At 41.9% G+C, this 27203-nt stretch overlaps 1 non-coding gene across 1 annotated transcript; it reads right to left on the bottom strand.

Annotated features, from left to right (window-relative positions):
* Positions 1-15093: 15093 nt before the first annotated feature.
* On the bottom strand, positions 15094-15200 carry LOC131222327 (small nucleolar RNA R71). The gene has a single exon (XR_009160000.1). It is a non-coding gene; the product is annotated as a small nucleolar RNA R71 (small nucleolar RNA).
* Between the last annotated feature and the right edge of the window lie 12003 nt (positions 15201-27203).

Below are 27203 nucleotides of genomic sequence, written 5' to 3' on the forward strand. Positions count from 1 at the left end.
GAAATTCTAGTCCCATCTACTGATTTGCAGAAAGGGTGTGAAGAAGAGGAAGATCCTAAGCTTTAAAGGAATTCTGGTATTCTGGTGTTCTTATCCGGCTTCCATAGCGGCGTCTTAGCTAAGCAAGCTATCTGAACCCCTGATCGCCATGTCCCATGCACAGACAGATCCGTGGGCTTATTCCGCATGTAGATTAAGTCCCACAGTTGGTATCAAAGCTGACATGGAGGCAATAGGAGTCTATAGGCTTAAGTTGAAGTCAGGTCATTTTTTGAATTTAGTAAATACATTCTGTGTGCCGTCTATAAGGCGCAATTTAGTTTCAATTTCCTGTTTGGATAAGTTGGGATATTCGTTCCACTTTGGAAATAAAAGTTTTAGTATTTACTTTAATTCGATTAAAGTTGGAACCGGCTCTTTAGTAAACAACTTATACCAGTTAGACTTGATTGCCTTTCACGTCTATAATATTAATACCTTGCATGGAAATGTAGTGGGATCCAAGCGAAGACTAGACTATGAGAATTCCTCCATATTGTGGCACAGGCAGCTATGCCATATATCTCGTGAGAGATTAAACAGGCTTGTGCGAGAAGGAATTTTGCATTCTTTAGACTTCTCTGACTATAAAGTATGCATTGATTGCATAAAAGGGAAACAGACTAGAACAAGAAAGAAAGGTGCAACCAGGAGTGTAGATCTATTAGAGGTTATACATACAGATATCTGTGGACCATTTCCTACAGCCTCATGGAGTGGCCACAAATATTTTATTACCTTTATAGATGACTACTCTCGCTTTGGGTACCTATACCTTATCAGTGAGAAATCAGATGCCCTGGATGCTTTTAAAATCTATAAGGCCGAGGTTGAAAATCAACTCGATAAGAGAATTAAAGTTGTCAAATCTGACCGTGGTGGTGAATACTATGGCAGATATGACGAATCAGGACGCAATCCAGGGCCATTCGCTAAATACCTGCAGGATTGTGGCATTGTTGCTCAGTACACTATGCCTGGTACTCCAGAGCAGAATGGAGTTGCTGAGAGACGTAATCGCACCCTTATGGATATGGTGTGAAGTATGGTCAGCAATTCAACATTGCCAGAATCTCTGTGGGGTGATGCGATCAAAACTGCAGTTCATATATTAAACAGGGTTCCCAGTAAAGCAGTAAGCAAAACTTCTTTTGAGTTGTGGAATGGGAGAAAACCAAGTCTCCGATATCTACATGTTTGGGGTTGTTCTGCTGAGGGCAAAATTTATAACCCGCATGAAAAGAAGCTTGATCCTAGAACCATAAGTTGTTTCTTCATTGGATACCCAGAAAGATCAAAAGGCTATCGATTCTACTGTCCTTCCTACTCCATCAGGATTATTGAGACTAGGAATGTCAGATTCATTGAGGACACTGAAAACAGTGGGAGCACGAACATAAGAAATTTTGTATTTGAGGAACAAAGGACTGTGACTCCTGTCATAGTCAATCCAGATCACGTGGACATTAATGATGCAGTCGATTCTGCAGTCACTGCAGAGCACCACGTAGAACCTTATATACAAACCACGGATGAGGAAAATCAAGATCAGACCCAACAAGCTGAACCATTAAGAAGATCTGAAAGAGAGAGAAGGCCTGTAAATCGAGACGATTACATCGTATACTTACAGGAACACGACTTTGACATAGGGGTGGAAAAGGATCCTGAATCCTTTACACAAGTCAAACAAAGTGCTGATCCTTCTCGTTGGTTTAATGCCATGAAAGATGAGTTGAAATCCATGCAGGACAATAAAGTATGAGATCTTGTAGAGTTACCCACTGGAATAAGGCCGATTGGTTGTAAATGGATATTTAAAACCAAACGGGACTCCAAAGGTAATGTCGAACGATATAAAGCCAGACTTGTTGCCAAGGGTTTTAACCAACGTGAGGGCATTGACTTTAAGGAGACTTTCTCACCAGTATCCAAGAAAGACTCATTCAGGATCATAATGGCTCTTATAGCTCATATGGATTTAGAGTTACATCAGATGGATGTAAAGACTGCATTTCTCAATGGGGATCTGAATGAGAACGTATACATGTTGCAGCCCGAAGGTTTTGTAGCTACTGGCTCAGAACATTTGGTTTGCAAACTTAAGAAGTCCATCTATGGGTTGAAACAGGCATCGCGACAGTGGTACCTTAAGTTTCATGAAGTAATTTCTTCATATGGCTTTGTAGAAAACACTGCAGATGAATGTATTTACATTAAAACCAGTGGGAGTAAGTTCGTTATGATGATTTTGTATGTTGATGACATTCTGTTAGCTAGTAGTGATACCAGGATGTTGAGCGACACCAAGAAATTCTTATCTCAAAGGTTTGAAATGAAAGACCTTGGTAAAGCTTCTTATGTCATCGGCATTGAGATTCGCCGTGACAGAACACTTGGACTGCTCAGCTTATCACAGAGGGCTTATATTACTAGGGTACTCGAAAGGTATGACATGTAAAATTGTGCTTTAGGAAAGTCGCCCATTGTGAAGGGTGACAAATTTGGTTTATTTCAGTGTCTAAAGAATGATTTAGAAAAGAATCGAATGAAAGAATTTCTGTACGCATCAGTAGTAGGGAGCGTCATGCATGCTCAAGTCTGTACGCGACCGGACATTGCCTTTGTCACTGGAATGTTAGGAAGATATCTATCTAATCCAGGAATGCAACATTGGATAGCTGCAAAGAAAGTATTACGGTATCTTCAGAGAACGAAAGACTTCGGACTCACATACAGAAGATCTAATCAATTGGAGTTGATCGGATATTCAGACGCAGACTTCGCAGGCTGCATTGACACTAAGAAGTCTACTTCAGGATACATCTTCATGATGGTGGGAGGAGCTGTGTCATGGAAAAGTGTGAAACAGTTTACCACAGCCTCATCCACTATGGAAGCTGAATTTATTGCCTGCCATGAGGCATCTAATCAGGCACTATGGTTACAGAGTTTCTTCTCAGGTTTGCGGGTACTGGAGCATATCCCGAAACCATTGAGAATATTTTGCAATAACTCGGCTGTTATTTCCTTCTCTAGTAACAACAAGCATTCGTCAAGGTCGAGGCATATCGACATCAAGTACCTTGTTGTAAAGGAAAGAGTTCAGAATCATCAAGTGTCCGTGGAATTCATCGGCACTAAGCAGATGATTGCAGATCCGCTCACTAAAGGGCTCCCTATCACGCCATTTCAGGAGCATGTAACATCCATGGGAGTCATTGATCCCACAGATGTTTTCAGTTAGTGGGAGTTGAGTGTACTTTGATTTTCACAGACACTTAGAGATCTCATTTTATACAGTTTGTTTGGATGATTTTGATATAAAGATTTATTTCTGCTTATTTATATATATGCGCAAATTTTAAGTAAGTAGAACTATAGTTGTGTCTCGTTGGAGATATGAAAAAGCTTCAGGACCTCTTAAGGATAGACGCATATTATCACACTAAAGTGTGTAATCCTTATACCACATTTCCTAGTTCGTGATCTATGTCGTTAAGATTGAAAGTATTTGTGATCGCACTTAGACTCACTTCGCCTAAATTAAATGTTGTGATGACTACCGCGTTTCGATACTGACTGTCTTAATGGACCAGATTAAATAGCATTACTCATACTGTCCAACTGTTTCATTGGTTAACCATTTAGATATTTTCTTAAAGGATCAAAACTTGCTTTCAAAATTATTCTATATGACTATCATTGACGTTGCTCAATGAGGCCCAAGTGGGAGAATGTAAGAACTCTGTTTAGTGGGCCTTACTGATCAACGGTCTGGATTGTCATTTAGTTGGATTGGATGATTGAGTAGAACAGTGGGCCCCACTTCAGGTGATGCGCTGCGCAGTCTATCTGCGCAGCTTTGCGTACTAGGGCTGGAATGCTATAACTATCTTACGCAGACAGTAATTTGAGTTGTACTAGGATGCTACAATGTGGAGCATGGGAGAGAGAATTGTGATGGGTTTCAAACTCCCTCTCCATAGACTCTATAAAAGAGAGCTGGGTCCCCAATCCTACACCACAGCAGAAATTCGAGTTCCATCTACTGATTTGCAGAAAGGGTGTGAAGGAGAGGAAGATCCTAAGCTCTAAAGGAATTCTGGTATTCTAGTGTTCTTATCCGGCTTCCATGGTGGCGTCTCAGCTAGGTAAGCTATCTGAACCCCTGATCGCCATGTCCCATGCACAGACAGATCCGTGGGCCTATTCCGCATATAGATTAAGTCCCACAGTCATGTGTCAAAAGAAGAGTCTAGAAGACTAAAATGGTGCTGAAGCAGTTGCTGGGCAAATGCTTCCTGATGATTCTCTCAAAGAAATCTATAAATAGTAAATAAGTTTAATGAAGCTAGCTATCTTATAACCACCCAATCAAATAAATAAATCCAATCTATTAATTATCCTTTATGTTCCTTAGCATATTCTACCTTCTTCATTCTTCAGGGTAATCCGGTAGCTTAATCCTACATTAAGAGTAGTAGTAATCCAATAGCTATAATCCTTAGAAGTAATTCAAGTCTACACTCATATGTTGGACAAATCCTATTTTAATATACGCAGTTCTTCTTTTGGAAAAGTGCTTTGCAATTGCTTCCTACGACTGACTATTAGTATTTTCCTTTTGCGGTTTAACTTTCATATCTGAAAGTCCTTTCATATGGAATGCAAGGTGTAACCCATTCCCGGAGAATGAACACTGCCCTTCGACAATCGCATGATCATCTTAAACAACTTGCGAGTGGTTGAAAAGGCGACCAGTCTCATCGGATCTCGATCATATACTGTCAATTCTGATGTATCTGCCTATCTTGGCGCTTAGGGTCAAAGCTGTTCAGTTTCAACCGAGCCACATAGTCGATTCTAGCACGCCCACACATATCACACGTGACCAAATTCAAAACTGAGAGGCAACCATTGTTAGCACGCCCAGTGGGAACATATCACGGTGTGACTCTATTAATTAATCCAACTTGAGAAATATGAGTTGAATGATTACCCGAAACTCTTTGGGGCTAATGAGCCTGTAACTCCTCCACTTGAGGAAATGTAGGTGCAGCCAGCACTTGAACTTTTGAGTTCGCCATCAAACCCAATGCCCAATCTTCCAAACTAGGAAGGGGCCTCCTCATCTCGGAGCGATCCTCTTACGGTGATATTAGTTGGACTGCGCGATACGTAGATGGGAATCCAACATATTGTGGAGCAATGGAGGGCTCAAGTAGAGCAAACACGAGCTCAGGCCGAGCAATCGCGGATTCAAGCATATACCTTCAACAGGTGGATGGCCAGCTAGATCGAGAATTTAAACCGGGGGGTGGTTATCCTTGCCGAGGGGGCAACTATTGCATCTCAACAAAATGTGGAGGTTAGTTTTATTGGAAATTTGGCTCTAGCATGTCTCTCACAACGGAATACGAGTCTTGCTCCAATGCAGGGTATGCGAAATGCTCCTCTGCCTGCCGAATTTAGGTGACGTGAATAAGAGGTTAGAAGCTTCGTTCCTAAAGTAAGAAATCAAGGAATGCTTGAGGGCACCCTTTCCCTAAGAATGCACCTTACAATGAGGTACAATAGTTGGTAGGTCTAGATCCGTCACCAAAGGCTGAACCTCAACACCTGGGTCGTGACTAGGTTACACAACTGGTCCAGGAAGTGGCATGTAAAGTTCTCGGCCACACCACTACCCCGTTATATCACAAACCTTATCCTAAATATATCAACCGGCAATATCTATTGCCTAGAAATTATCAACCAGACTTTGCGCTTTTCACAAGTGCACTGGTCAATCAACTGTAGAACACATGTCGATTTACCATGCAATGTGGTGAATTGGCTAACAATGATTATCATAAGTTATAACTGTTAAACTGTTCTTTAACTGCAAATGGCCTTTACTTTGTATTTTAATTTGTTGCCAAACTTCATCCAAACCTAGCAAGAGATGGAGGAGAAATTCCACACCTAGTTTGTTTTTTGTTTTTTGTTTTTTTTTTTTGTTTTGTTTTGTTTTTTTTTTTTTTATTATTATTTTATTTTGTTTTTTTTGTTTTTTTTTACAAAGACAGAAATTTTTATCGCCAACCTCACATGTTTCCGACAATTGTCTAGTGACTGATGCAAGGTAGTCACGAATGAGGTCGGGTTTGTACAGCTCACCCAAGATGGTTTGGAATATAAACTCCACAAAAAATTTATTGTGAAAACATTTGTGGATTTACACAACTTGACAAGAAAAGTATCCCGGTATGAAGCCCTTCTTCAAGAAGGCACAATGTAAAAGAACTCGTCAGCTAGGGCATATTACTACGATCCTAACTATGAGGTGGCTATGGTCAAGGTAGTGGCCAAGAAGCTATTTGTGTGTTCAACATTACTTAGAATAGAACCAATTGTGCCGACCACTGTCACGCCCCAACCCCGAAAATCGGATTCACAGGAATCTCAATTGCCGAATTCGGTACCGACAGCCTCCGTAGTACCCCATTCTCGGCTCCTAGCGTCCATACGCCAGATTCCGATCCTGGGATCCTACAAGGAGGATTTTTTTTTTAAACTCGTAATAAGCATAACCACAAGTATACCCAAATCACAAAGGCAACATCATCATCACATATCCATTAATATAATCATTTAAATACAATGTTGAAAGGGAAATACATAAATCGAAAATCAATCTCCAGAAGACCGCTGCATGCTCCAAGCTCAACACTGCTACAACCTAACATCACTGCACGCATCTATCGTGCATAAGCTTATAGAAAGCTTAGATGGTGGTGTAAGTGTGTGCACAAAGTAAGTGTCAAGTATTCAATACAATGCCATCATCATACAATACCGAAATTACTGGTAATCCATAAATCGTACATTATCGAAATAAGCAGAGATACTGACAAGATCATAAATCATACGATGACAGAGTAAGTGGAAGTATGGACAAGTCCATAAGTTAATCAATATCAGGATACGTAATATAGAACAGCTATGCAATAAGGAGTCATAAAGAGCCAAATATCAGATGTCGAGGATGCAATGCAATATACAAATCTTCCTAAGTCTGTCTAGGCCATATAAGTACAGAAACATAGCAACCCAAAATGTCATATGCCTGTGGATGTAATGGAATATGCGATGCGAATGAAATGACCATGCTGGAGTGTGAAGTCAGGATGATAGTACGTAGTATCACAAGTTACGGGGTCCACCACAAGGGACTTTTATCCAAACTAGTCCCATACCTAAATTTGGATAGTCAGACTCAACGTGGTAAACCCTTGATCTCAGGTTAGTCGCGCGCCCAACCGAAATCCTTGCCATAACGAAGGTACACAACAATTAGTTGCGCACCACCAGCCCGAGTGAATAGTGAATGAATGAATGAGCATGCAACTCTTACTCAATAAGTCCACATATTAGTACGGTTCCTCTCTGGAAAAATCACCGGGGTCTATTACACTCCAAACCAGATTGTCACCCCATCGCATGCAACAAGGTGAGTGGAAGAGACCTCACTATCCGCCTGCCAATATCGGGCCCGGCTCGCTGATAGCGGACCCATTCTTCGAACTGGTCAAACTCAGCCTAGCATTGCCCCCTCCTCTCGGGCAGGTAAGGCCGTACCCCCTTCCAACCGACCACGACACAGTGGGAGACGCGGCCTAACGGTATGCGGTCCTTATGCGCTCATGCATCCACTCGGTCTAGACGTTGGAGCAACCTCTGGAACCAAGAGGGTTTAGGGACTTTCACCCAGGGATATCTATAACACCCCATGTAGAACAGATTTTCAGTGTCCCATCTGGCCATCCACGAAATACATGTGGAGGCTACGGCCCTGATGTCGTTAGGGCATACAGTAATCATAATACAAGATGCATGAGTCATACAATCCAGTCATGCATCAATCCTGTGAATACCGTGCGCTCATGTGAGATAACCTCCACCTATCAGGGAGTCTCATAACAACATGTTCAATGACATATGCAATGATCAACCCCATCTCATAACAAACATGCAGATGATGCGTATGGGTATGTATCATGATATTATGCTGTCACATACTCATAATCGGTATCAATAGTCGGCATTGACAATCGATCTCGACAATGTGGACATTTAACCAGCATTGCCCTCAAGGAATGACCCACATAGAGTCAAACATATAATGGGCCCACAGTCTCACATAAGGGCCTAATATACAACTTAATGGGCCTTACACAAGGGCTACATATCACAATAGGTGGGCCCTGCTCATGGGCCTTAAATACATGGCATGTGGGCCCTACACATGGGACTCGAATACATCAAATGGGCCATGCATCATGGGCCTAATAATACATATCACAATCAACTTTGCCCATAAGCCACGAATACATCACAATGAGCCTCGACTACGGGTCACATATACATCATTTGGGAATCGACAATCGGCCTTGACAATTGAAATTGGCCTCGACAATCAAAATCGGCCTCAACAATCGAAATCGGTCCATACAATCGGCCTCGACAAATCGAAATCGGCCTCGATACTTGGCCTCGACAATCGGAATTGATCGATAGTCGGAATCGGTAACCAGCCACAACAATCGGGATCGATCGATAATCAGAATCGGTAAATCGGTCACATCAATCGAAATCGGCAATCGGTCACGTCGATCAGAATCGATAATTGGTCATGACAATCGGGATCGATCGATTATTGACAATCGGCCACAACAAATAAGAATCGGTAATCGGCCTCGATCGATAATCAGCAATCGGCCGATCAAGGCCTAAGGAAAGGTCACAATGTGGACATCTAACCGTCATTGCCCAACAATGTGGACATCTAACCAACATTGCTCCCAACGAGTGACCCACATAAGGCCAAACATATAGTGGGCCCATGGCCTCATACAATGGTCTCATAAATCAAGCGGGTCACATCACATGGGCCTAATGCACATCGCTATGGGCCGCATCCAATGGGCTGGAAATACATCTCAATGATCCTCATCATATGAGCAGGAATATATCACAATGGCCTCACTAAATGGGTCAGAAACACATCTCAATGGGCCACAACGTATGGGCCGAGTATACATCTCAATGGGCCATGACCCATGGGCCCCATTGCATCATAATGGGCCGCAACCCATGGGCCTCAAATACAATAGTGGGCCACATCAATGGGCCTCATACACATCAAGTGGGTTGCATCATATGTGTTGCACTAATGGGCCTCGCCCATTGGCCTTGGATATATCACAGTGGGCCACGTCTCATGGACCTAACAAGACAAATAGATGGCCCGCACATGGGCCAAACACATCATGATGGGCCACATATGTCATAATGGGCCGCACTAATACATCAAGGTGGGCCTCAGGGATGGGCCACAAATATATCAAGGTGGGTCATAAAACATCATATTGGGCCTCGACAGAGGCCATATATATACATAATAGGTGGGCACACAAGTGGACGATATGGACGAAGCACGCACAACATGGTGGGCCTGTACAGTGTAGGCGGGCCCAGTACATGCAGCAAGTGGGCCCTGCGCCATCAAGACGGGTAGACAGTATGGATATAAAATACATACATCGGGGTGAGTCCCACCATCCAACGGGCTAAATGGTACGGATATACAATACATTTATCATGGCGGAATCACAAATTAAAATAGGCCTTATATACATCACATTGGACCTTGACCCATGGGCCCCAAATACATCTAATGGCTGTATCACAGGGACCTCATATATATCAAGGTGGGCCTTAAAAATGGGCCATAAATATGGTAAGTGGGCCACACCACATGGGCCACATGTATATCAAATGGGCCACACTCAAATATAAGTGGTGATAATGATTTCCACTATTAAAATTCCCAAGGCCCACTATAACATTTATTTCCCATCCAATCTAATCATAAGATCTCAAGGATTTCAATGGTAGCCGTCCAATCCTCACCGTGCACTGTGGTCCACTTGATAAATAAATCTATCTTAAGCCTTAAAATTATTTTCCAAAAATGGTTGGACGGTTTAGATGCAACACATGCATCATGGTGGGTCCCATAGGAATGGAAAAGGATGGATGGCATAGAGGAAGTACGTACCTCCTGGTGGGGCCCACACTAACGAAAGGTGTGGATTATAGTACATACATTAGTGGGTCCCATGTGGGGCCCACCATAATGTTTACTTTCCATCTGACCCAAGGATAAGGTCACTCAGACCTGGGGGTCCACCATACGATTTATATGACATCCAAACTGTTGATAAGGTCACTCAGACCTAGGGCCCACTGTACTATTTATTTTCCACCCAAACCTAGGCCCACTGAAATGTTTATTTTCCACCCAAACCTGGGCCCAACATAATGTTTACTTTCCATCCAAACTGGGGGCCCAACATGATGATTATTTTCCATCCAAACTATTCATAGGGTCACATGGGCCTAGGGCCCACTGTAATATTTATTTGCAATCCAATCTATTCATAAGGTCACGTGGACCAGGGGCCCACCATAATGTTTATTTTCATCTAATCGGTTCATAAGGTCTCGTGGACCAAGGGGGGCCTACGGTGGTGTTTATTTTCTAGCCAACCTGTTGATAGGGTCACGAGGACCTGGGGCCCACTGGAATGTTTATTTGCATCCAATCTGGCCATAAGATCACGTGGACCAAGGGCCCACCAAAATGATCATTTACATCCAATCCGTCCAAGGGCCCACTGGAATGTTTATTGCCATCCAAACGGTTCATAAGGTCACACGGTCAGGGAGGGGGCCCACCGTAACATTTATTTTCCACCCAATCTGTTGATTGGGTCATGTGGGTAGGGAGCCCACCGTGATATTTATCTGTCGTCCAACCTATTTATAAGGTCACTTGGACCTGGGGGTGGGCGTGGGGCCCACCGAAATGTGGTTCACAAATCCAGCCCACCCATTATGTGTGTCCCACCTGGCTGAGGGTCCAGACCAAGTTTCAGCCGTATCCAAATTTTAGGTAGGCCCCCACAAGGTGTTTTTATATGTTTTAGGCTTGTCTTCACATGATTTTAGATGCTGTAGCCCACCTGAGTTCCGTATACGGCTGATTTTTGGGTTAACCCATAATTTAAAGGGGACGTGCCAAATGCACGGTGTTGATGTCCGAAACGCATCACAGTGGGGCCCACAGCTGGGGCCGTGAGGCCCAGCCTGTCTGCCCACCCGTCAGGAGCAGGCGCTGCCTGCGTCTGTAACAGCAGCGCTGCACCCTTCTTTCTTTTTTTTCTTTTTTTGAAAATCAAGAATTCTTCAGGAATTCCCTAGGTAGGGCCCGCATCAGGTGAATCTGACCCAGCCATTGGTCCCTGTGGCTTGACACACACCTGTCGAGTCCAATATTGGATAGTTTTTGGTGTACAGAAATAACATGATGAAATTTAACGGTGTAAACACTGTTTCCTATACTAAGGCCCGCTAGGAAATCAGATCAGCCTCATTTTTCGGCTCAACGCCTAAAATGATCTGAGGAAGAGGATGGATGGCTTGGATTAAGTACATACATCAAGGTGGGGCCTGCATGAGTGGCACACCATTTCTCTCTCTTTTTTTTGTCTTTGGTTAGCTCGTTAGTACACTCCCTGTCAGTACACGCACTCCGTGTGAGTCACGCTCGTCCAACGTCCAGAGACGCTGGACGGTAAGAAGAAACACAAGCCTCATGGTGGGTCCCACATGGATGTGGCCCACATTTCATCAAGGTGGGTCCCACATGAACGTGGCCCACCTGATTTGAATCAATTTGATACTTATGTGTTTCCAACACCATAAGGTAGGGTCCAGATGAGGGTCGAATATTGCATATCAGACCCTAATTAGTGCATGATTTTACGTACATGACAATGCTTAATGGAATATTTTAATTATATTTTTGTTATTGGATGAAATCAGGAGCGTTGATGGAAAAAGACTACTACAAGCATGAATTTGACACTCCGAAGTCACCAGAGCAAGGGACGCACTCAAGGGAACTAATACTGAAGAATTCACATGCCAGGGACCCGAGGAAATCAAGCCGTTCACGTTAAAAAGGCCCGAAAATGATCCAGAATGCAAGATCACATGGTTCCCGCCATCCGATTGACTCGAAACTTCATACATAGCCTAGAGGCCATAAATAAACCGTACATATTAAATTTCAACCATTGGATATCTCGAGAAGTGGGCCAACGGACAGATCAGCCCATTAATCTTCAATTTTAGGCCCACCTACAATCTGGATATACTTCAAAGTTGACTTAGACGGTTTAAATAAGATGAGCAATAGGATGGACGGATTGGATTTCTCGAAAGCATCACAGTGGACCCATATCTATAGCATGTGTACATAGTGCACATGTGCACTGCCCGTGCACCGAACGGGCTTGCGTCGGTCAGCAGCGCTGACCCGACTACCTTTTTAAAAATGGAAATTTCCGTTTCAGCAGCCGCGTAACGGACGAAAATCCATTTTTACGGACCGCTGTGGGCCCCACCGGTAGCACGTACGGTTAATCTAAACCGTTCATCGTGTAGAAGGGTTCAATATCTACAAAACCAAGTTTTCAGTTTGTGCCCATACGTGCACACGTGTGAGCTACAGAGGTCACAAGCGGGCTGCCCTATAACGTTCAAAAAGATCTCAGCATGATTCCTTCTCTGGGCCGCGTCCACGCAAATTCAAAACCACCCATATGCGGTCGAAATCTCGTCCTGAATCCAATGTACGGGGTGGATTTTCCCGAAAATTCTTATGTGGGGCCCACCGAGCATCACAGCGCGATCAGCCGCGTACCCTGTTTTAGCGCCCGGACGCTGTCCGACTGTTGCAGCGGTTGTGGCCCACCATTCTCGATCAGATGGAAGATCTGATCCGTCCATCATGAAGATGACTTGAAAACGTCCTAAGGGACGGTATTTACTTGGTATCTAAGCAAAGAAAAAGGGGGCTGTTTTGCATCTGAACTCGGCAGCGAAAGGCAGTCCGTACGCGGCTGCTGCTGCTGCTGCGACAGCGTTTCCACCGCCTATACTGTTATAAGAAAGAGGAAAGAGAGCTCGTTTGGGGGAGAGCCAGGGAATAGATCCAGAGAAGAGAAAAGAGAAGAAAAGAGAAGAAAAGAGAAGAAGAGAGAGAGAGATGTTTTCTTTATATCAATTTTATTTTTCTTTCTTTTTATTTGAATTCATGGATTGCTAATCTTCTAGCTAGGGCTGAGATGAAGCCCCTAATTTGAATAACCCTTGTTATGTGTTGATTTCATGTTGATTTAATTGATTTGTTTCTTTCTCTGGTGTACTTGACTGGAATTTTCGTACTTCTCCATGCTATGAGTTTAACCAAAGTCTAGTTATGGATGTTGTTTGGAACATTATCTAGGTGCTTGTGTCTGACCATGAACAGGTTCCTATAGAGGAAGAAACAGGAATTTACATCTCTTCATGCCTGACCATGGATGGAAAGTTGTAATCCATATGCTTTAAGGAATTATACATTCTGTGTGCCCGACCAATGACATAGAGTGCACTCTATTTATTTTGATATCAATCTGGATTAGGGTGAATCAACAGGCAGAACAAGGTTTATGGTAGTTAGGGGTGGATTCGAAAGTCCTAGTCTTCTCTTTGATTGAATTTTCCTCATTATTCTTGGTTATTTTTCCATTGATTTTTATTTAGTTTATTTAATTACTATCGCAAATATCTGTTGGATTAGTTAAGAAGAATCTTTAATTTTGAATTGTGACGACCAGTCCTCATGGGAACGATCTCGTAATACGTACCATATCTACATCTGATTCGTATACTTGCGAGTTTCAAATCATTTAAATCAGGTTGGTTTAAATAAAACATCAAGTTTTTGGCGCCGTTGCCGGGGACTGTTTCGGTCCAATTGGATTTAAGATTCTCTCTTATCATAATTCATAGTCTTAGGTTTTTTACTAACTTTAGGTTAAATTTTTTTTAGAAACTAACCTATTTCCTGTTTTGTAGGGACCTGACATAAACTACTAATTTGGTAATCTCTTTCCAAAATTTCTATTTTTTTTCTAATTTCTATTTTTAGAATTAAGGTTTTATTTTTTTAGAAAGTTTCTATTTCTAGGCTATTTTATTTTATTTTTAGAAATTTCCTATTTTCTAATTCTAGATTCTGATTCTTCTTTCAAGTAACTTTCTATTTTCTAGTTTTAGAAAATTTTTTCCCTTTTTAGAAACTAACTTAGTTTTTATTTCTAAGATTACAAACTTTCTTTTTTAGAAATTAACCGTTGCTTAGGATTTTTTCTAGCATTATTTTAGGAAATTTAATTTATTTTTATTTTCTTTTTGTTTACAGGAATTGAGGAGGGAAGCTGCTAAATAACATTGTCTTCAAAAGGAGGAGCTCTCAAATCTTCAGACATTCATCATCTCCTTTTCTCGGGTTCTTCCTTCCAATTCCCGTTTACATAGCTTTCTCTTGTTTTTAGGAATTCATAACTTTTTCCTTTAGTTTTATTCATCTTAGGTTGCATCTTAGTTTAGTTTTCTTTCTTATATTGATAAACATAGTTTATGCTAGGACGTAGATCTCTGAACATAGAACTAGCACATTTTGATCCTGAAATAGAAAGAACCTTTCATAGAAGATTTAGAAACATCCTGTTTGAAATGGCGGAAGAGAATGGAACTAAAGCTCTTAGAGATTATTCAGCTCCTGTCCAATTCAATGCGCCTTCATGTATAGTGTTGCCTGCCACCACAACAGCACACTTTGAACTTAAACCTGGGGTCATACAACTGTTGCCATCCTTTTATGGTTCAGATAAGGAGGATCCATATCATCATGTGAAAGAATTCTTAGACATTTGCTCCACCTTTAAGTTCCAAAACTTTTTAGACGATTCGATCCGTTTGCGCCTTTTTCCTTTTTCTTTGAAGGATAAGGCGAAAGCATGGTTGAATTCTCTAGGAGTTGGGACTATCACTACATGGGACCAACTGTCTAAGAAGTTCTTAAACAAGTTCTTCCCAGTTCACAAAACTAATGCTCTCCGTAGAGAAATTACGAATTTCACACAAAAAGAGGGTGAGCACTTTCATGAATGTTGGAAAAGATGGAAGGACTTACTTCTTAAATGTCCACACCATGGTTTTGAAAAGTGGCAACAAGTTCAATACTTTTATGACGGTCTGACACCCCAAAATCGTCGCATGGTTGACGCCACCAGTGGAGGGTCATTCATGACCAAAAGTGATGTTGAAGCGTGGAATTTCTTTGAAACCTTGTGTGAAAACTCCCAGCAATGGGACTACTCAAATAGAGGCGAAAGGAGTCCCCAACCACAGAAGAAAGGTGGTATATATGAGGTAGGAGTCACGCCAGATCTTTATGCCAAAATTGATAGCCTGACAAAGAAAGTGGATGCTTTAATGTTAAATAATGGACCTCCACAAACAACTCAAGTCGAGTCATGTGCCACATGTTCTAGTCCCGCCCATCCTACGCCATCTTGTCCATCTAGTTCAGCATTTCCAGAATTTCTCCCTGAACAAGTACATGCTATGAACACCTTTCGGAGACCTGGGAATGATCCTTACTCAGACACCTACAACCCAGGGTGGGCTAGACATCCAAATTTCTCTTGGGCAAAAGGACCACAACAAGGAGGACCATCTGGAAATCCTCCCATGCAACCTTACTCCCAAGTTGGCAGTCAACAACCTCAGCAGTTCTCACAGTATCAACAAGTGCCTCCACAATCTAGGAAACCATCTCTTGAGGACACACTCAATCTTTTTATGCAGAGTTCACTTCAATTTCAAAAAGACACCCAACATACCTTACTAGCTAACCAGCAGAGTTTACATGCAAATGCGCAATCCATTGCCAAGCTGGAAGTACAGTTGGGTCAACTTGCTGTCACATTGAGTGAGAGAGAGAAGGGCAAGTTCCCTAGTCAACCTGTGGTAAGTCCAAAAGGACAGTATGAGATTGGCTCTAATTCAAACCAAGAACAATATCATGAGCAAGCCAAATCAATCATCACCCTTAGGTCCGGTAAACAGATCGAGAACAAAGTAGAGATGCCTAGGGAAGAATCAAAGTCCAATGCGGAAGATCAAAATGAAATGGAGAGACATACTAGTGCATCAAAAGTCCAACAACACTCTGACTCTCTAGGAACCACTTATGTGCCATCTTATGTGCCTAAAGCACCTTTTCCTCAACGTCTGGCACCGGTCAAGAAAGGAAACAACTTCAATGAGATATTGGACATGTTTAAGCAAGTGCAAATCAACATTCCGTTGCTTGATGCTATCAAGCAAGTTCCTGCTTACGCTAAGTTTCTTAAAGATTTATGCACTCAAAAGCGTACGATGAATGTTCATAAGAAGGTCTTCCTTGCGGAGCAACTCAGCTCCATGATTCAACACAACACCCCTCCTAAATTTAGGGATCCAGGAGCTCCTACCATTTCTTGTGTCATAGGAGAGCATAAGGTTCAGAAAGCGTTGCTTGATTTAGGGGCCAGTGTTAATTTGTTACCATATTCGGTCTATGAGCAGCTAGGACTTGGTGAGCTGAAACCAACTAAAATAACACTCCAACTAGCTGATAGATCTGTCAAGGTGCCCCGTGGTGTTGTTGAGGATGTGCTAATCCAGGTTGACAAGTTTTATTTTCCAGTGGATTTCATCGTTCTAGATACTCAGCCTGTCCAGAATCCTACAAATCAAATCCCGGTTATCTTAGGACGTCCATTCTTGGCCACATCCAATGCAATCATAAATTGCAGGAATGGAATTATGAAGTTGTCCTTTGGTAACATGAAGATCAAGCTCTACGTTTTCAATGCTGGACAACAAATGTCAGACTCGGATGATATATTTGAAGTCAACATGATTGAGAGTCTAGTGCATGACTCTTTCCTTGAATCTTCCGATGACGCTCTTGAGACTTGTTTAGCACATTTTGGCAGAGATTTTGACATAGAAAATTCCATCCAAGAAGTCAATGCATTGCTTGACTCTAATCCAGAAATGAATACAACAAAATGGAAAGCTAGAGTGGAACCTCTTCCACCATCTGAGTCTAAACTGGTCCCATCTATTGAGAAACCACCCAAAGTCGACCTTAAGCAATTACCTGAAACTCTCAAGTATGCATTCTTAGGACCTTCTGAAACCCTGCCTGTCATCATAGCTGCTAACCTTGATAAAGAACAGGAGGGTAAGTTGCTTAATGTTCTTAGAAAACATAAGGCAGCTATTGGGTGGACAATAGCGGACATAAAGGGAATAAGCCCCTCGGTATGTATGCATCGTATTCATCTTGAAGAGAACGCGAAAACATCGCGTGAAATGCAAAGGAGGCTTAACCCTAACATGAAAGAGGTCATTCGGGCTGAGGTGCTAAAATTATTAGATGTTAGTATCATTTACCCCATTTCTGATAGCACATGGGTCAGTCCAGTTCAAGTTGTTCCTAAAAAGTCCGGGATTACGGTGAAAAAGAATGAGGATAATGAGTTAGTACCAATGCGCATGACTACGGGTTGGCGAGTTTGTATTGATTACCGTAAACTGAACCTGGTCACAAGGAAGGATCACTTTCCTCTTCCTTTCATAGACCAGATGCTTGAGAGATTGGCGGGGCATAGCTATTATTGTTTCCTAGATGGTTATTTCGGGTATAATCAAATTCCCATTGCTCCCGAGGATCAAGAGAAAACCACATTTACATGTCCTTTTGGCACATATGCCTATCGGCGTATGCCATTTGGATTGTGTAATGCGCCTGCGACCTTCCAACGATGCATGATGAGTATTTTTTCAGACATGGTTGAGCATTTTCTTGAGATTTTCATGGATGATTTTTCAATTTTCGGCTCTTCATTTGATGAATGTTTATACCATCTATCTCTTGTCTTGGAAAGATGTGAAAAAACGAACCTGCTATTGAATTGGGAAAAGTGTCATTTTATGGTTCAAAAAGGGATTGTACTCGGGCATGTTATTTCAAGTAAAGGCATTGGAGTTGATAAAGCCAAGATTGATTTAATTTCTAGTCTTCCTCCACCCAGAACGGTTAAAGAGATTAGATCATTCTTAGGGCATGCGGGATTCTACAGGAGATTCATTAAGGATTTTAGCAAAATTTCTCGACCCTTATGCAATTTACTAGCTAAAGATGTTGCTTTTATCCTTAATGATGAGTGTCGGCAAGCTTTTGATAAGCTGAAGCATTTACTGACTTCTGCTCCAATCATCCAACCACCTGATTGGAGTTTACCTTTTGAGCTTATGTGTGATGCTTCGGATTATGCCGTTGGAGCCGTCCTAGGACAGAGATTGAACAAAATGCCTCATGTCATTTATTATGCTAGTAGGACTCTAAATGATGCACACTACTCTACCACTGAAAAAGAATTGTTAGCGGTAGTATTTGCTCTAGACAAATTCAGGTCGTATCTCATAGGATCAAAGGTTATAGTGTTCTCAGATCATGCAGCATTGAAATATCTTCTTTCTAAAAAAGACGCTAAACCTCGATTGATTCGGTGGATTCTCTTGCTACAAGAATTCGATATTGAAATTCGGGATAAAAAGGGTTCCGAAAATGTAGTAGCCGACCATTTGTCTAGACTTGTCTTAGAGTCCACAGTGGATCTTTTGCCAATGAATGAGTCTTTCCCTGATGAACAACTTCTAACTATTTCTCAATTACCTTGGTATGCGGACATTGTAAACTATCTTGTTACAGGTCAACTTCCTTCTCATTGGACTAAACAAGATAAATCCAAATTTCTTGCTGAGGTTAAACATTTCTTTTGGGATGACCCATACTTATTCAAAATTTGTCCTGATCAGATTATTAGGAGATGTGTGCCTGAGAGTGAGTTTCATAGTATAATCTCCTTTTGTCATGATCATGCCTGTGGTGGTCATTTTGGTTCAAAGAAAACAGCTGCGAAAGTCTTACAAAGTGGTTTTTATTGGCCTACACTGTTTCGCGACACCCATGCCTTCTGCTCAACATGTGATAGATGCCAACGTACGGGTAATATTTCTCACAGGAACATGATGCCACTTACCAATATTCTCATTGTTGAAATATTTGATGTTTGGGGTATTGACTTCATGGGCCCATTTCCCCCGTCATTCGGTTATGTGTATATCCTTATGGCCGTCGACTATGTCTCTAAGTGGATTGAAGCAGTGCCATGTAAAACGAATGATCACAGAGTTGTGGTCCGTTTCTTAAAAGAAAATATCTTTTCTCGTTTTGGCACTCCTCGAGCAATTATAAGTGATGGAGGTACTCATTTTTGCAACAAACCGTTTGAATCTTTAATGAAAAAATATTCCATCACTCATAAAGTTGCAACGCCATATCATCCACAAACAAGTGGTCAAGTTGAGGTGTCAAATCGGGAGATTAAACAAATTTTAGAGAAAACGGTTCGCCCCGATCGTAAGGATTGGTCGCAACGGTTGAATGATGCTCTTTGGGCATATCGTACGGCCTTCAAAACTCCGATTGGAATGTCTCCGTACAGGCTTGTATTTGGGAAAGCCTGTCACTTACCTGTGGAATTAGAACATCATGCTTATTGGGCCATCAAAACTTTTAATTTTGATTTGCACAAGGCCGGATCACACCGTAAACTTCAACTCACTGAGTTAGAGGAAATTCGAAATGAGGCATATGAGAATGCAAAAATTTATAAAGAGCAGACAAAAATCTTCCCTGACAAAGCAATTCTTCGCAAGACATTTGAACCGAACCAGAAGGTCTTACTGTACAATTCCAGGCTCCGCCTCTTTCCTGAAAAACTACGTTCGCGGTGGTATGGTCCTTATCGAGTCGTAAAAGTATTTCCTCATGGAGCAGTTGAGATTCAAAATTTAACAGATGGGAATATCTTCAAAGTAAATGGTCAACGGCTGAAACCATATTTAGATGATTTGGTGAACAAAGATGTGGAGGAAATTTATTTGGCGGACCCAGGTTATCAAGATTGATTAGTTCATGGTCCATTCTTGTCTGGCTGAAGACGTTAAACTTAGCGCTCCTGGGAGGCAACCCATCTTTTCAGTTCATTTCATTTTCCTAGTTAGTTAGTTCAATGTTTGTGGGTAGCATTGCTGCAAACCCTCACGAGACTACAACTCGTCCACTAGGGGCAACCTAGGGGTTTAAAGGCTTGTTGCATACGCTAAATGCAATCGAGAGCACCTGCGAAAGTGGTATAGGTAGGATTTTCTTTTTGCATTTTTATCATTTTGTTTTTGTTGATTTCTCTCTTATGCTGATTCGCTCTTACATGGATATTTTTTAGAAAGCCTCTAGATTCTTTCATACATGTACTATTTGTCCATCACTCCTCTTTTATTTTCGTTGTCCCATGTGCATTGCATGCTTATTTCTTTTACATTGAGGACAATGTAGATTTTATGTTGGGGGTGAGCGATTAGGTTACCTCATCAGTATTTTCTTGGTCTTGAGCACAAATTGTGAAAAAATTGTGAAAATTTTTAAATTTTTCTAGAATTTCTTGTGCATTTGAAGTGATTGTGAAGGACAAGGGTGATTTTAACATTGCAAGGTACAGAATGTCGATAATTTATAACTCTTGGATTCAGCCTTCTGTTAGATTTCACAGTTAAGTTTAAATTGTTAACCCATGATTAGAACTTTTAAACATCGATTGAGTCATGATCTCACATATCACATCTCGGTGCACATTAAGGTTCCGTTTCAACATTAAATGATTAACTTGGTAATCACTAAGCATGAAAGAAACCAGCCTAAATTTTTTAGCTTCGGTCTATAACTAAGAATTGAGAGAGAGCGTAAGTCATATAATCTTCACCATAGGTTTGCTCCCTATAGATGAAGATTCGATTCCCCATGGTTGACATGAGAAAAGGGTTAGGAGTACAATCTTTACCATAGGTTTGCTCCCTATAGGTGAGGATTTGATTCCCTTCCTTGGCGTTACTGTTCAAGAAAAAAATCAAAGGCTGATAGAATGAAAAGTTAATCTGTGAGGCAAGTGTTGGTTTCAGTTGTCATGCATTCCGTTGTTAATTACCAATGATATCATGAAATTGACAATTGGATCTCTTAATGATAGTAAGCCGAGATTACACTATACGCTCGTGGAACTCAATGTTTAGAATACTCTAATTAATGGATTAATATTTTAAAATTGATTATGAAGTTTATCGTGAGCTTGATTCTAGAAAGAAAAATTCTGTGCACCATTCATGAATCTTAGAATTCTCGCGCCTCGACGTTCTATTCACAAGTCACTCGGGTTCACAGGAATTGTCCTTTATTTCTGAAATTATTTTTTCGCATGTTTTGCTCGGGACTAACAAAATGCTGGTTGGGGGTTGTGATGAGGGTCGAATATTGCATATCAGACCCTAATTAGTGCATGATTTTACGTACATGACAATGCTTAATGGAATATTTTAATTATATTTTTGTTATTGGATGAAATCAGGAGCGTTGATGGAAAAAGACTACTACAAGCATAAATTTGACACTCCGAAGTCACCAGAGCAAGGGACGCACTCAAGGGAACTAATACTGAAGAATTCACATGCCAGGGACCCGAGGAAATCAAGCCGTTCACGTTAAAAAGGCCCGAAAATGATTCAGAATGCAAGATCACATGGTTCCCTCCATCCGATTGACTCGAAACTTCATACATAGCCTTAGAGGCCATAAATAAACCGTACATATTAAATTTCAACCATTGGATATCTCGAGAAGTGGGCCAACGGACAGATCAGCCCATTAATCTTCAATTTTAGGCCCACCTACAATCTGGATATACTTCAAAGTTGACTTAGACGGTTTAAATAAGATGAGCAATAGGATGGACGGATTGGATTTCTCGAAAGCATCACAGTGGACCCATATCTATAGCATGTGTACATAGTGCACATGTGCACTGCCTGAGCACCGAACGGACTTAAGTCGGTCAGCTTTCTTTTTCAAAAACGGAAATCTCCGTTTCTGGCGCATGTAACGGGCGAAAAGTCCGTTTTTACGGACCGCTGTCGGCCCCACCGGTGGTTAATCTAAACCGTTCATCGTGTAGAAGGGTTCAATATCTACAAAACCATGTTTTCAGTTTGTGCCCATACGTGCACACGTGTGAGCTACAGAGGTCACAAGCGGGCTGCCCTATAACGTTCAAAAAGATCTCAGCATGATTCCTTCTCTGGGCCGCGTCCACGCAAATTCAAAACCACCCATATGCGGTCGAAATCTCGTCCTGAATCCAATGTACGGGGTGGATTTTCCCAAAAATTCTTATGTGGGGCCCACCGAGCATCACAGCGCGATCAGCCGCGTACCCTGTTTTAGCGCCCGGACGCTGTCCAACTGTTGCAGCGGTTGTGGCCCACCATTCTCGATCAGATGGAAGATCTGATCCGTCCATCATGAAGATGACTTGAAAACGTCCTAAGGGACGGTATTTACTTGGTAACTAAGCAAGGAAAAAGGGGGCTGTTTTGCATCTGAACTCGGCAGCGAAAGGCAGTCCGTACGTGGCTGCTGCTGCGACAGCGTTTCCACCGTCTACACTGCTATAAGAAAGAGGAAAGAGAGCTCGTTTGGGGGAGAGCCAGGGAACAGATCCAGAGAAGAGAAAAGAGAAGAAAAGAGAAGAAAAGAGAAGAAGAGAGAGAGAGATGTTTTCTTTATATCAATTTTATTTTTCTTTCTTTTTATTTGAATTCATGGATTGCTAATCTTCTAGCTAGGGCTGAGATGAAGCCCCTAATTTGAATAACCCTTGTTATGTGTTGATTTCATGTTGATTTAATTGATTTGTTTCTTTCTCTGGTGTACTTGACTGGAATTTTCGTACTTCTCCATGCTATGAGTTTAACCAAAGTCTAGTTATGGATGTTGTTTGGAACATTATCTAGGTGCTTGTGTCTGACCATGAACAGGTTCTATAGAGGAAGAAACAGGAATTTACATCTCTTCATGCCTGACCATGGATGGAAAGTTGTAATCCATATGCTTTAAGGAATTATACATTCTGTGTGCCCGACCAAGGACATAGAGTGCACTCTATTTATTTTGATATCAATCTGGATTAGGGTGAATCAACAGGCAGAACAAGGTTTATGATAGTTAGGGGTGGATTCGAAAGTCCTAGTCTTCTCTTTGATTGAATTTTCCTCATTATTCTTGGTTATTTTTCCATTGATTTTTATTTAGTTTATTTAATTACTATCGCAAATATCTGTTGGATTAGTTAAGAAGAATCTTTAATTTTGAATTGTGACGACCAGTCCTCGTGGGAACGATCTCGTAATACGTACCATATCTACATCTGATTCGTATACTTGCGAGTTTCAAATCATTTAAATCAGGTTGGTTTAAATAAAACATCAAGTCCACATGACTTGAACGGTTGGATAAGACATATATCAAGATGGGGTCCATCCGGGTGAGCCACACGGCCACATCATCATACAAAAATGAGAAAGAGAGAGAGAGAAAGCACCCACTTCAAGATCTCGAACTCTTCCTTCCATCGATGCGATCTAAAGCTCCAATGGATAGACTTTAATGGTTGAGATTGAACTTGGATGGTAGAGATGGTAGGTAGGAAGGTGGGCCACACCTAGCTCTCTCATGGAGCATTGGACGTGAGTTGCTTGGGAGGACAATGAGAGAGAGAGAATGGAAGAGAGAGATGAGAGAGGGATTGAAAGAGAGAGAGTGATGGGGTGTGTAAGAGATGGGATGGGAAAGTTGACTTTGGGGATGGTGTTGTGTACTTGGGGATGGGATAGGGTACTTGACTTGATGAGTTGTGTACTTTGATTGATTGATGGGATTGATTTGACATTTGGTAGAGATTCTCTCAAAGTTCGCAACGCGCGGTGTTTTCCTCGAATTGAATGCAGGCTGACATCTTCTAACCTGGGTATCGGGTCGATGCATGAGTCACGGCGTTGGAACCGCGGCGAAGGCACGGTCGCCAGGGTACAGGTTTCAGTTTGAGTCGACTTTGGCATGCAGGTCTCGGCTTAGGATCGTGCGCAAACGTCGGATACGAGTCGAGGATTGCCGGATTTCGACCGGAAGGACCGCGGAAACCGACGGAACGGTACAGTCTAGGATACAGGTCTTACAACCACAAAGAGAACTCATAAGGTTTATACGTTCGATATTACCCAGGCTGAAGAAATCATTGATATTATGTTGGCCAAAAAATTCATTAAAATTCTCATTAACCATAAAATACCCACAATTGAAGAATTGAAAAACATCAAATATTGTAAGTGGCATGGAATCCATTCCCTGTAACATCCCGTAATTTTCAGTACTCGAGTGTTACTATTATAATCTAGGTTAGCGTATTTGTATGAAGATACAAATAACGTACACTGTTCGCCATCATTTGATAAGTCACAACTCGTTACTTAGTGTCAATAGTCAGAATGCCAATATCTTATATCCCACTATTGATTTAAATAAATTGGTAACTAAATGTTAAAAACCCATGTATTTTGGCCCACTTAGAAGTGCGAATAATTTAATCCTTATAATCAAATACTTATAGAAGACTGAATAAATAAATAAATGGCTCTAATTGGGCTGTTATCCACATGAACAAATTAGAAATGTACATATATTTGTATATATATAAATCTAAAAACAAATAAAAAATTTATCGTAGAAAAAAAAAACATGAAGAACATCTCCAAAGAGAGAACCATGAGAATTAAATACGAATAATTGATAATATAATAAATTAAAATGAAATATGAAATATTTTTAAAATGTTATTTAATGTTATAAATATATATTAGACCATTTAATTCATAATCTGACCATTAAAATCTAGTTAAATGGTTCCGTAGACCCATTTTAGCCGTTGACATTCAATTTCAGAACAATTCGACCATTAGATCGACGAGAATCCACCGTTGAGGGAAAACATCGTGCCCATCTGACCAGTGGAACGCGCCATAAGGACAAAGGAAGTCCCCGAATGTAATAATACAGCCCACCTGGGCCTTAGCTCCGCCCCAAACCTAGGTAGGACCTTTAAGACTGGATCCCAAGACAATTGATTGGAGCAGATCAGACACCGGAACCGTGATGTGCCCCAAAGCCAGGTGCACGTACACCCAAGCTCTAATGCACGATGTGCATTGAACAAATCTCTATGGTCAAAACCGAACTCAAATACAATTTCTTAAAGCACATCTCCCGCCAACGTATGATTTAAAAATAAGTATCTTCGAACTTCAAAGTGGGCCACCATGGCCACTTTCTGGGTAATCCAAACCGTTAAATTTGTTGGTGGGATCCACCCCAACAAAACCATATTAGGATGAGGGCCCCTGCAGAGGAACAAGGAAATAGCTTCGAGCCGTCCATTTTTAACACACAGCTCATTCTTTAAAGGACGGATGGATTGCTAGCGTGAATGGCAAGGCGGCGTCGGTTTACCCAAGGAACCACTGTCGTGCACCGCCAGCCAAAGAGAATTCTCTCTCTCGAGCCATAAACTCCCTGACATAGATAAAAAGTGGAAACAGAGCTTTCAATTTCTAGAAAGCACGCCGGTGGCCGTCGTTTGGGGATGGGCAGAACCAATCCCAGCCTTTGGATCTCCATCTCCTTGCCTATTAAGGGAGACGTTAGCGCCCTCAGAATCCACATTTAAGGAAGGATGAAAGAAAGAGACGAGAGAAAACTAAGAGAGGGAGGAAACAGAGAGGAAAATTGAGCGTACGGTGAGCTCGGCTCGCACTGCCCCCACTCAGTCCGTGAGAACAGACCGAGCCGAGTTAGTGTAAGTCTGCAGCCACACCACTTGAGGGGTGAAAGAGAAAGGAAAGTGAGAGAAAAGAGAGGAAGAAGGTGAGGGTGGTGGCTGTGTGCGTGACAACCCAAGTTCGGGTCGGACCCAACTGCACCAGGTAAAACTTCTTTCTCTAGGAACTCTAAAACGAAATGGGACTAAAGCTCCACCACACCTCTCCCGCACCTGAAACAAAACCCCAAATAAAGCCCTGTTCATAACTGAAAAACACCTGCAGCTGGAACCATACGCCGGACCAAGAACAGGCCCTGTTTTGGTGTCGATGGTGGCCTGCGTTCAGGCACTGTTTCGGGGCCGAAATTGGTCCAAGTATGGCCCTGTTTTTGGGCCAAGCAGTGATGTATAAATGGCATCAGGAAGTAGTTAAGATTGAGTTCTAGGACAGTTTAAAAATGGGGCTCTATTGAGCTGCTGCACACCTCAGAATAAAAAAAAAATCGGACGGAGAAACGGCCATTTTTCAGCATGAAAACGGCCCTGATCGGACCATTCTTTGGCTGAGAGAAGTGGCAATCACCATGCCACCATTTGGGCATCGACATGAGTGTGAAACGGCCAGGAAAAGAGCCGTGGTTGAGCTGAAAATCAGAGCCGGGAATGATTTCCAAAACGGCTGAAGCAGGGACCATTTTCACGTTAGGTAGGTGCTGTACATGTTGCAAACCAAAGAAGAAGTGCCTGTGGGCTACACCAAATACAACTGGGCCTTGCCAAATGTAGGTGGGCCTCACCCAAAACAGATGGGCTACCTTGGTTTTAGGCCCTGCACAAATGCAGGCGGGCTGCACACAGTGTCAACAGGTGGACTCCACCGTACCACAGTTGGTGGGCCACATATATGGCCCCACCTTGATGAGGCAGCTCGTCCAGGCCGTCTGTCCATTTTCCCAGGCCCTAGACGTCCTACTTTAAAGAAGAAAAAAAAATATATAATATAATAGTATATTGAAATATATAAGCATGCATCTTTACGTGCATGTGGATACAGCATAAGATAATATGCTATATTGCATACAGCACCGCTGTTGAATGCATCCTTCCATGCAAATGGAATGCATGAGGACTGCATATACAGGCCGTCCGTCAGAGGTTTTCTATGGGTCGGATCTGAGAAGTTCATCCAAACCTTCCATTCTCAGCTCACCGTTGTGATAGTATGGAGTCCCCTCCATTTCATGTAATAAAGTATTACATGTGGGCCCCACACCCATGTGGAACCCATGTAATATAATATTCAGATTTATATCAGGTACATATGAGTTATAACGTTTAGAT

This window comes from Magnolia sinica, chromosome 1 (genome assembly GCF_029962835.1).
Source record: "Magnolia sinica isolate HGM2019 chromosome 1, MsV1, whole genome shotgun sequence".
Taxonomy (NCBI): domain Eukaryota; kingdom Viridiplantae; phylum Streptophyta; class Magnoliopsida; order Magnoliales; family Magnoliaceae; genus Magnolia; species Magnolia sinica.